This window comes from Triticum aestivum, chromosome 4B, assembly GCF_018294505.1.
Source record: "Triticum aestivum cultivar Chinese Spring chromosome 4B, IWGSC CS RefSeq v2.1, whole genome shotgun sequence".
Lineage (NCBI taxonomy): Eukaryota > Viridiplantae > Streptophyta > Magnoliopsida > Poales > Poaceae > Triticum > Triticum aestivum.
In genome coordinates, this window is record NC_057804.1 from 385,056,938 (window position 1) to 385,067,157 (window position 10,220).

Genomic DNA, 10,220 nt, shown 5'->3' on the forward strand with positions numbered 1-10,220 from the left:
AATCTCTTTCTCTCACACAAACACAAAACTTTGTCTCCCGGGGTCTCATTTCTCTCAACTATTCCCATGTGTGCCACTCGCACACCCCTCATACAGAGATGTCTTTCGCTCCTTAGATATGAGAACCTACGACTCTTCCTCTTCAATATCTCTTTCTCACACACAAACACAAACTCTGTCTCCCAGGGTCTCATATTTCTCCATTGTTCTCTTGTATGTCGCTCAAACACACCCTCTCTCCCTAGAGATATCTTGCGTTCCCTCATATGTCTCTCTAGCTATCACTCTCGTTGTGAAATATCTTTCTCTCTCGCAGACACAAAACTCCGTCTCTCTGGATCTCATTTCTCTCTGATATTTGTTTGTATGTGACTCACATGCACCCTCTCTCTATCTCTCTCACACCCACACACATAACCCAGCCTTCTGATCCACTCGACTCCTATCTCTAGCGCACACTAGCTAGCATCTTTATCTTTCTATTTATCTGTTTCTCCATCAACCTTCTTTCTCGCCCTCACTCTTGATTCCTATCACGCACACTACATATGTTTCTCTCTACATGCATGCAGTCAAGTGCCCTCTCACACACATATATAACTTCACCCTTTGAACCACCCGACGGTCATCTCCGACACCCAAACTAACGGATGTCTCTCTAGCTAGCATCTCCATCTCTGTATCTATCTGTAGTTTCTCCGTCAACATTTCTTTCTCGCACGGAGTCTTGCTTCCTATCACCCACACTATATATGTCTATCCATACATATGCATTTATAGGTTGATCTCTTTTGCACAATCGTTGCGCCTCACCCCCTCTGCTCGCCATAGATGCATGCTCCAGCCCACGCCACTATCTCTTAAAGACAAAAACACATGCTCAATTGTCGGGCCTTCTTCCCTGCATTCTCACATGCATGCATATTGTCATACCGATCCGTCTCTCCCATGTCGTTGATCTTAGGACTTATGTCTTCTTTCTTTTATCTCGATCATGCGCGCGCGCACACACACATCCCACGTATACATGTATACCTCTCACACATGCACGTTCAAGGTCTCTATGTCTCCATACGTAGTTAATTACCCTCAATCCTAACGCCACATCGAATCGTTCTCCTCTTTTGTGCACATAACTTCCGCCTGGATGGGCAAAACACACACTCACACTTAACAATCTCCTTCTGGCTACCCCCCCCCCCCGCCCCGCGCGCCTCTCACTCTTCCCCTATATCCCCGAAACCAATAAGACCATCCCTTTGTTTAATTCCCGCCTACATGCACCATCGATATATAGTAGTCTTCCGTGGTGTCTCTCGAACAAACACGTTCTCTCGATGTCGACTCCTCTCACGCGCACGCACCTTCTCTTCCCTCCTACGAGCATTTTCTCTCTCGCACCCCATCGTTGGTGGCCTCGGCCATACACATCACCTCTCTATGATGAAGCCATGCACACTTAAATTACATCCGCCACAGAGGACCCCGGGACACACACACACGCGCACGCGCCCGCGCGCGCGCGTGCACACACACACACACGCACGCGCACGCACGCACGCACCCCCCCCACACACACACTAAGACTCCATCTCTCTTTATCTCTCTCTCTCTTACACACACACACACAAACACACACACACACACACACCACACACACATACACACTTAGACTCCATTTCTCTCTCTCTCTCACACACACACAAACTAAGACTCCATCTCTCTCTCTCTCCTCTCTCTCTCTCTCTCTCATACACACACCACACACTAAGACTCCATCTCACACACACATGCTCTAGGCGGAGCATTTGTTCCTACCATCCTTCATCCAACCTTACCCGTATGATAAACAATCACCTTTATTTACTTGCATAACATGGACAAATTCCACTTTACTTTAGTAGTCAGCAAACTTATCATCTGTATACCCTTATAAAAAACGAGTTGGCGATGATGGTGTGCCTGCCATCTTGTAATATAGACCGTATGATCTATATCTGACGGATAGGAAGCAAACTATGATAATTTTACAAAAGATACCCGCACCTCTCTCCACATCATTATCTCCCGCAACCTCATTGCTCAGCAATTAAAAAAGGAATAAGTCTCTGGAACAATCTAGCATGCATGGTGGCCGCTGCCGCCTGCCGGCGCCGTCCATCCCCATGCCTCCGCCCATTCCGACCACCAGTCACCACCACGCTCCACTCCTCCTCGCCTTATCTCTCATCTTTCATTTTTTCGATGACATTCTCGAGATACCAGTTTTCCGATAAAATTCTCGAGATATCATTAGTTTTTACACATGGGATTACTCCTGCATGGGTCAATCACAACAGGTGTTTTGTAAAAAAATGCATATTGATGTTCCGTGCAATGCACGAGAATCTTGCTTGTAATTATATAACGCAAATCACGAGCAGGAAGTGACATTTTTTTGACACAACCACGTTAACATGGCCACGTAAATCACGAGCAGGAAGGAGAAGGGAAGCGGGCTGTGGAGTAACGTTTTTTACCACAATTTCTTAGGAAACTGAGTGCAATAATTGAGTAGTTTTGCAAACTACCATTACTACTACACCTGAAACGGTTCAAAACCTATACTCCCTTGCCAGCGCGCGCTTCCCGCGTGAAACGGTCAGCGTCGCCTGGAGCGTCAGTGCCGCATTAATGCCCGGCCAGAGCGGAGGCGACCTCTCACTGGCGCCGGCTTTGAAGTGGCGCGACGGCCGAGAGAGCGCCGCTTCCCGGTGCACGCGACTGCTCCGCGTCGAGACTGGCCATAGGCCCTGTTTGGATCCATGGGTTAGAGTTAGTTTGAGCTAGTTGGGGCTCAAATAGCCCTAAAGTATCCAAGCATGAGGGTTTAAATTGGAGCAAGTTGCACCGAACCCACCAAAAAAACTATCCCACCCAAGAGGTGCTAACTGGAGATAGTTCTCATTGGGACCACTGAAAAATCACTTTTCTCTCTCCATGAAGTGCATTTATTGTCAATCTAACCCTGTCACCCAAACACCTCTTTGGCTACAGTTAGTTCAGGGTTAGTCATGAGTTAGTCTAACCTCTAGCTAAGTTAGAGTATCAAACAGGAGCAGTATAGGACATGCAAGTTGCTCAAAGCATACAGGCAAATTCGTACGTGAAAGGATTTTTTTCTTTTTGAAAACGGAACGTGAAAGGAATTTTTTTTAGAATGCTCTTGGCATGTCGCTAACATGTGATAGTTAACCGACCTCAATAGACGGCAGAAACGCCAGCCCGCCGCACTTTGATAGAGACGAGGAGGGAGAAGCGATACAGGCTGCTGGATTACTAGAGATAGGTGTCGCACGGAAGCCAAGAAATATGGTGATAGCGTGGGTTAGCCATGTACTAGTATGATGTAACTACACTGGGCTGCCGTGTTTCGTACTCTTCCAGTCCACTGTGGAGATGATTGGTTAATTTTATATCGCTGAATAATATTAAATATTATGAGTGCAGACGCTCCACCACGAGGTTCCTTGCTCCTTCTCGGTCGTCCGGAATCTATGTTCTTCCACTCTATTTTTTACGTGAGCTTTGTTCATCCTTTTGCCAACACGCGAGACATCTAGCATCAAGGCGCACGTGTTATGCAACGATCGTTCCATCTATATGAAGAACACGTGGCACTGGAACTACGAGACGGGCATGTACCCAGGAGTGGACGTACGAACCTGAGTAATGTAGCGCAGTAAGTGAAGTAGAAAGGCACAAATGGTATGAACATGCGTGGCATACAAGGTGTGTTTGGTTGTGTTCTCGTCTCAGCATAGTTGTTCCCTCTTCATGCATGCTCAACTCAACACCCCTCTTCATGCATGCTCTCTTCATGCATGCTTCTAGTGTATTTGTGCTAAACTAGTGTGGACTCATGCACCCTCCATACACTCTACCAAACACCCAAAAGTAGGTCGAGAAGGGAACTCTTGGGCGGCATTTGTCTCTTACTACGTACTACCACTAAATGTTGTACGTGCAATGCACGGTGATGTTATGGAGTACGTGTCTAAGTACTCTACTACTATATTAGTTGGAGGCACATACTAACTTTTATATTTGTTTACGTGTATGCCCTGAGACCTTCTAACTAGACGTGTCTTTCTCTCCAGGTCGCACTTTGTATCGTTCATACAGCTAAGTACTACTACGTGTGGTCTCCGACCCAGAAGTGGAAGAAGTGGAGACGCTCTACCACGCTGTTTTTTTACGCTGGGCTCTACCACGCTGTTCATGTCCCACTCCTTTCGCTGACGTGTGGGACATCCAGCACGTGCCGTGTTTGGCACCCTTCGTCGTAAGAGTTGAAACGCTAGCATTCATCAGAAATAAAAAATAATTATAAATCGGCAGTGATACTATTTTTTTTGCGAACCAATCAGCAGTGATACTATACCACGCGGTTTCCTTGCTCCTCGATATCGGAAAGAATACTTCCGTTCGCCAACATGTGGGACGTCGACCATCCTGGTCCACTTGCCATGCACGCAGAACTCCAAGGGAGAGTCACCCAGGTCGTCGCGCCGCAGTAACAATGACTAATGAGCCGTCAAATCACAGGCCCACTTCCCACTTTGAAGTTGCTCGGACGAAGGAACCATCATGACTTCGTTGAATTCCGCTTCTTGAAGAAAACTACTGTACCAGCAGTACTGCTAGCTACAGTATTTACTCCAACAGAGGCCTCCTTTCGTTCATAGGATAGGAATATGAAAATCATAGGAAGTGAGATGACATGCATCTCAATTCCTATAGAGAAAGAGATGCCATTTGATGCATAGGATAGGAATTTTTCCACTTAGTCTAGGCTAATGTACTGGTAATTTGCTCTAAAAACTACAGTAGTAACTAGTAGTACTGGTACATGCTCGTACTCAGACACAGACACACACACTAACTACTAGTACTACTACTTCTCACATGCTGGCCAGACGCCGTCGTTCTCCTTCCCGGCTTTGTCGGCGACACCCCACCGTGCTTGGATCTCCGCCGACCTCTCCGCAGCAGCGCGTGCGTCCTTTTCTTTCTTGCGGCGGCGGGCCTCTCTTTTCTTGAGTGCTTTCTGACTTTTCCGCTCCCTCTGTGCGGCTTTGGCCGCCTCTTGCTCTACCGCCCATTCGGCCTTGGCATCTTCAAATTCCTCCCACATAGTTGTGAGGTCGCGAGCGGCGATGAACTCGGCACGGCGGGATGCCATCGCTTCCCTACCATTTTGTGTGCGTTCGTGGGCGGCGAGGAACTCGGCGCGGCGGGATGCCATCGCTGCCTTACCGGTTAGTGTGCGGCGCGGTGGCATGAACGACGCTTGGTGAGAGCTCTGGGGTGGAGTGGCCGGACAACCGTATAGTGCATTGGTTTGTCAAGAGCTCAAGGACAGAAGACGAAGCAAATTAGGATTCCCCTTCAATCCTGGTCATTTATTACCGAGTAAAATGCATTGGCGGTCATCGAACTTGTCTTGATAGCTCACTTTGATCATTGTATACGAGATATGGTGATTATACGGTCGCTGGCTCAGCGTATAGCTCCGTATTTGTATGGTTGACCAGTCAAACAGTCCGCATGCGCCTGAAACGGTCACCGTCTCTCCAGAATGTCAATGCCGCATTCACTGGACTTAACTGCAGGTGCAATTGGTGTGTCACTGACATGCGGGCCAGACGCCCGTTGGGCCCACATGTCAGACACCCAAACGCATCTGCAGTTAAGTCACTGAAGCAGCGTCCGCATTCACGCCCGACGAACCTACTCCGGCGCCAGTTGTCCATCCGTCTGCCGCGGCTCATTGCCATTCGCCCGCTATATTAACTTGAGCCCCAGCTCCCAGCCATAGCCAAAGACCCACACTTATTCTCCTCCGGTCCCTTCCTTCTGTCGGCACCACTTCAACCATGGCCTCGTGGCGCTCCGAAGCTCTCTTGGACGTACTGTCGCAGGAGCAGACGAGGGACATCGGCGGCTCCGCTCCGGGCGCGCTCCAAAGCTCTCTTCGACGTACTGTCGCAGGAGCAAACGAAGGAGATCGCCGGCACCCCCCGGGCCGCCCTCCGCCGCCACGACCACGAAGCCGGCGCGCGTGCGCGGGCGCAGCCGGCAGCGAGGAAGAGTAGTACACGGTAGGTCGCCGCCGCTCTGGTCCCGGGAAGGCCACCGCTACTCCACTCAGTCGATGCCAAGCTTGGTGGGGTAAACATCGGCGGCCGATTAGCCGCTTGACGGCGACGTGGAGGCGGAAATCTTCATAACCTTGTGCTCCGGCCGGAGGAGGAGGTTATCGAGGCGGATGAGGAGGAGGCAAAGGCAATGGCCGGCTTTCTCGGGTTCATGGCCGGACTTGGTGGTCGGGCGCCGGCGATCGTTTAGATTAGGTTTACAGTAGGTTTAGTACGGTTTGTGCGAAATATGTAATGAATTTCGTCCAATTTGTAGGAAAATTTTTCGAAATGTAATGAATTTCATCCGGTTAATTTCATGTGGTTAATTTGAATTTTGCTTTGTTTGCACGAATTTCGTCTGGTTAGTTCATATAGTTGTCGAAAGGTATGCGGGCAGCATCGGAATGGCATCCATCAGTGTCCTCGGACAGATGCCGGTGTAAATTTGTGGGCCAGCGCTGGAGATGCCCTAACTATCATGCTATAATCGCTAACAATCCTCCATTATTTGGCAGGGAACAGTTATCCCTCGATCAAAATCAGATCCGTGGTGTTTCGCACTCCTCCCGCGTACGAGTGTAAACTCTTGCTTACATAAAAATGGAGCAAGTGGATGGCACTGTAGCACGTCATATCACTCGAACTAGCCCGCCTAACAAGCGGGAAAGCACCGCCCTCGTCATTTTGTTCTGGATTTCTATCGATCGATCGCGCGAAAATGTTACGCTTCGCAAGTTCTAAAGGAAAAGGCGGCACACTTACGACTCGTACGCGTCGCAACCCCGACAGTCCGGCTCGCACGCCGCTCACCAAAGGGGACACGCGTTGTCTTGCAATTTCACTGACATGTGGGACCGTAATTGAATAAACCGTCGATAGCCGAAATCTAATCGCTCGGCGGGCGTCGGCTGAGAAGAGAGAAACGGGGGAGGGAGAAGAGATCGCCCGCCCGCCGCGCACGGACTCCAAGAAATATATGGTGATAATGTGAGGTGGGCCATGCTGGAGTCCGGACCGCTTCCGGAGCCCGCTCTCACCGCCCTGGCCCCTCAAGACGCCAGCTGCCCGCTGCATGCATAGCAAGTAGTCCCCGCTTATGTGGAGGAGAGAGAGGCATTGACAAAGTCAAGGAGTAACAGTGGAGACAATAGCTTTCATCAAAAATAAACAATGAATACTCGTTGCTCGTCCTCTATATCGGAAAGAATACTTTCATTCGCCGACATGTGGGACGTCGACCATCCTGGTCCACCTGCCATGCACAAAATTATCCTGGTCTACCCCGGTCGTATCGCAGGCCCAACCTTTCCCACCGTAAGTTGTTCGGACGAAGGAACCATCATGACTTCGTTGAATTCCGCTTCTTCAAGAAAACTTACTGTACCCGCAATACTGCTACCACACGCGAAGACTGGACGGCACTGTACCACGTCATATCACTGAAACCCACTAGGCCAAACTAGCCCGCCTAGGTCATCTATTTTGGAACGGAGGGAGTACGTCTCTGCACTGCTATGATTTTGTGTTGCACGTTCTCTGTACTTTTGCTACGATTTTCCTACCCTATGAACCAAATGAGGCCTGAATGTATGTCGACTATTGTCTGATCGATCGCTAAGCCTACAATTTTAGGAGCTAGGGCTATTGGTCGATCGACGAGGGATAAGTATAAGCGTACCACGAGCTCATCAGCCCCAACGTTTCTCTTCGGTGAGTGTTTTGCAAGTACTATAGCTCGCACAGTAGCTAGCCTACTAACACCAAGAATCATCAAACAAGCCCTGCTGATATGATAAACAGTTCAAAGTTACATCTAAGCATGCCATATATTACATCAAAAGCTGGTGAGGATACATCTGTTTCCATAACTCGGAGAGGGTTCGCATGATTCATCGCATGATTCACTATCAAACAAAAGTAGCAAGATCCGCCCACACAAGACAGTGCACTAGCCCTAAGATGGTTTGATAACACGCATCGTTCTAGTAATTAAACACAGGGCAATGCAAACTACCCTGAAGGATTAGCGCGACCAACTATTTCTTGTCATCGATCTCTCGGGCAATGACCACAGCACGGACAGCGGCATGGGAATCGATTTCTGGGGCGATGTCCACAGGACTGACCGCGACATCGGAATCGATCTCTGGGGCGATGTCCACAGGATGGACAGCGGCATCGGAATCGATCTCCGGGGCGATGCCAACAGGACGGGCCACGACATCGGAATCATCAAGGACAACCACCGGCACCTGCACAACACTAACATATTAGCAAGCACATTGCAAATAATCAAAAAGCAAGCACATTGCAAATAATCAAAAACCACAACTATGGTAATAAGCCATTATTTTTTACCTTGTGCAGCTCACCGGGGGATCTCATCCCTCCGGGGGCCATCTCCTCGTCCTCGATGGGGGCCATCACCTTGCCAGGGGAATACTGCTTCTCAACGGTGACTATCTCCTCAAACTCAGTCTTGAGCCTCACATAGGTGGCAATCAGAGCTCCTGGGGTAGGCACGGCGGGGCCCTTGCTGTTCTTCCAACTTTCTTTGAGGAGTTCGTCCGCCAACATCCTCAACTCTTTGGCCAGTGCTTGTTTCTTGGAGTTCTTCGTCTCCATGGGTTGGCCCGCCAACATGGTCAACTCGTTGGTCGGTGCTCGCTTCCTGGAGATCGCTGTCTCCAGTGGGTTGTTCGCCAGCAATTCTTTGCCTGGTGCTCCAGGATCCATCAATGAACTGACAAACAAAAAGCAATCGAAAAGAAACCACAATCGCAATGAAAATGGGAAAAGAATAGGATGTGAGAATCGGTCGGTGCTTCGCAAAAAGAAGATTATTGGAATGAAAATATAGCAGCATAACTGATTCGCCCACCTTTCCTTCGTCGGTAGAGAAGAAAAATGGCAGAAGTGAGTAGCCTGGAGTGAGGTTTTCTTCAAGAAAGGGAAGAAAGGGCTTGAACGAGCGTTCCAATGAAATGATGGTTGCTTCGTCCAGTCCAACTTGGAGGCCACCTTACCACTGCTGGTAAAGGTGTGGGTTTTGTGATATGACAGGTCATGCCGACCACACCGGGGTGACAGGTGAGTCTCGACTGTAGCACCTCGCTGTGATTTGGTGGATGGCACGCGGGCCCGGATGCTTTGAAATGTCATTAACTTGATTTTAGTCTCTTTAGTATTTGGATCCAAGCATGGATGAGGCTAACAAGTTTTAGTCCCACTACTTTAGTCATGAGACTAAAACTAAAAGCACTCTCCATGTCATAGTGGGAGTGTCTGCATATACATAGTGTGTCACCTCCGTGCAATACAAGTGTATATCATAGATGCTTCGATTTTTTATCCATAGACTCATTTGCAGGAAAGCACTATGAGTAATTTAGTACACAACTTGCCATTAATATTGCCAATGATTGTCTGGAGTTTATTACTTAAGTACCCCTGGTAGCCTCAATATTGTGCACGCGACAAGGCGGAGAGAATGAGAAATACGAAAATGCATATTTAATAGTAGTTTGTAAAGTAGAGATACATTCCTCCAATCGAAAATGCTTGGTTCATGAGATTTGTAGATTTTGAGCCTATAAATTGGAGGGGAGGGGGTACTGCAACACGGTGTAGTCTAGTCACTTGTTTTTTTTGAGCCGAAGTCTAGTCACTTGTTGAAATCTCTAGAAAGGCAAATACTCCTTTCCGGTTTACAGGTCTATACTACTCCCTCCGTCTAGGTGTGTAAGTCATCTTACGAAAACCAAATAGTCCCAAAACACTTAGGCGCGGTGCATTAACTTCTACCTTGTTTCTTGTTTCTTGACATACGTATCAACCAATAAGAGATGAGAGGTGTGCATGCTTTTAATGACTTGCAATGGCTAGTTCATTGCATGGAATGCTATTAATTAGCAAATAAACATTGGTGACCCCAGGAGGAAACGGTGCTAAGCACGTGGACCTATGCAGAATGAGTATCAACCAATGGATAATGGAGTTTAATTGTTAAACAATAGCAATTTTGTCTCATGCAAGAGC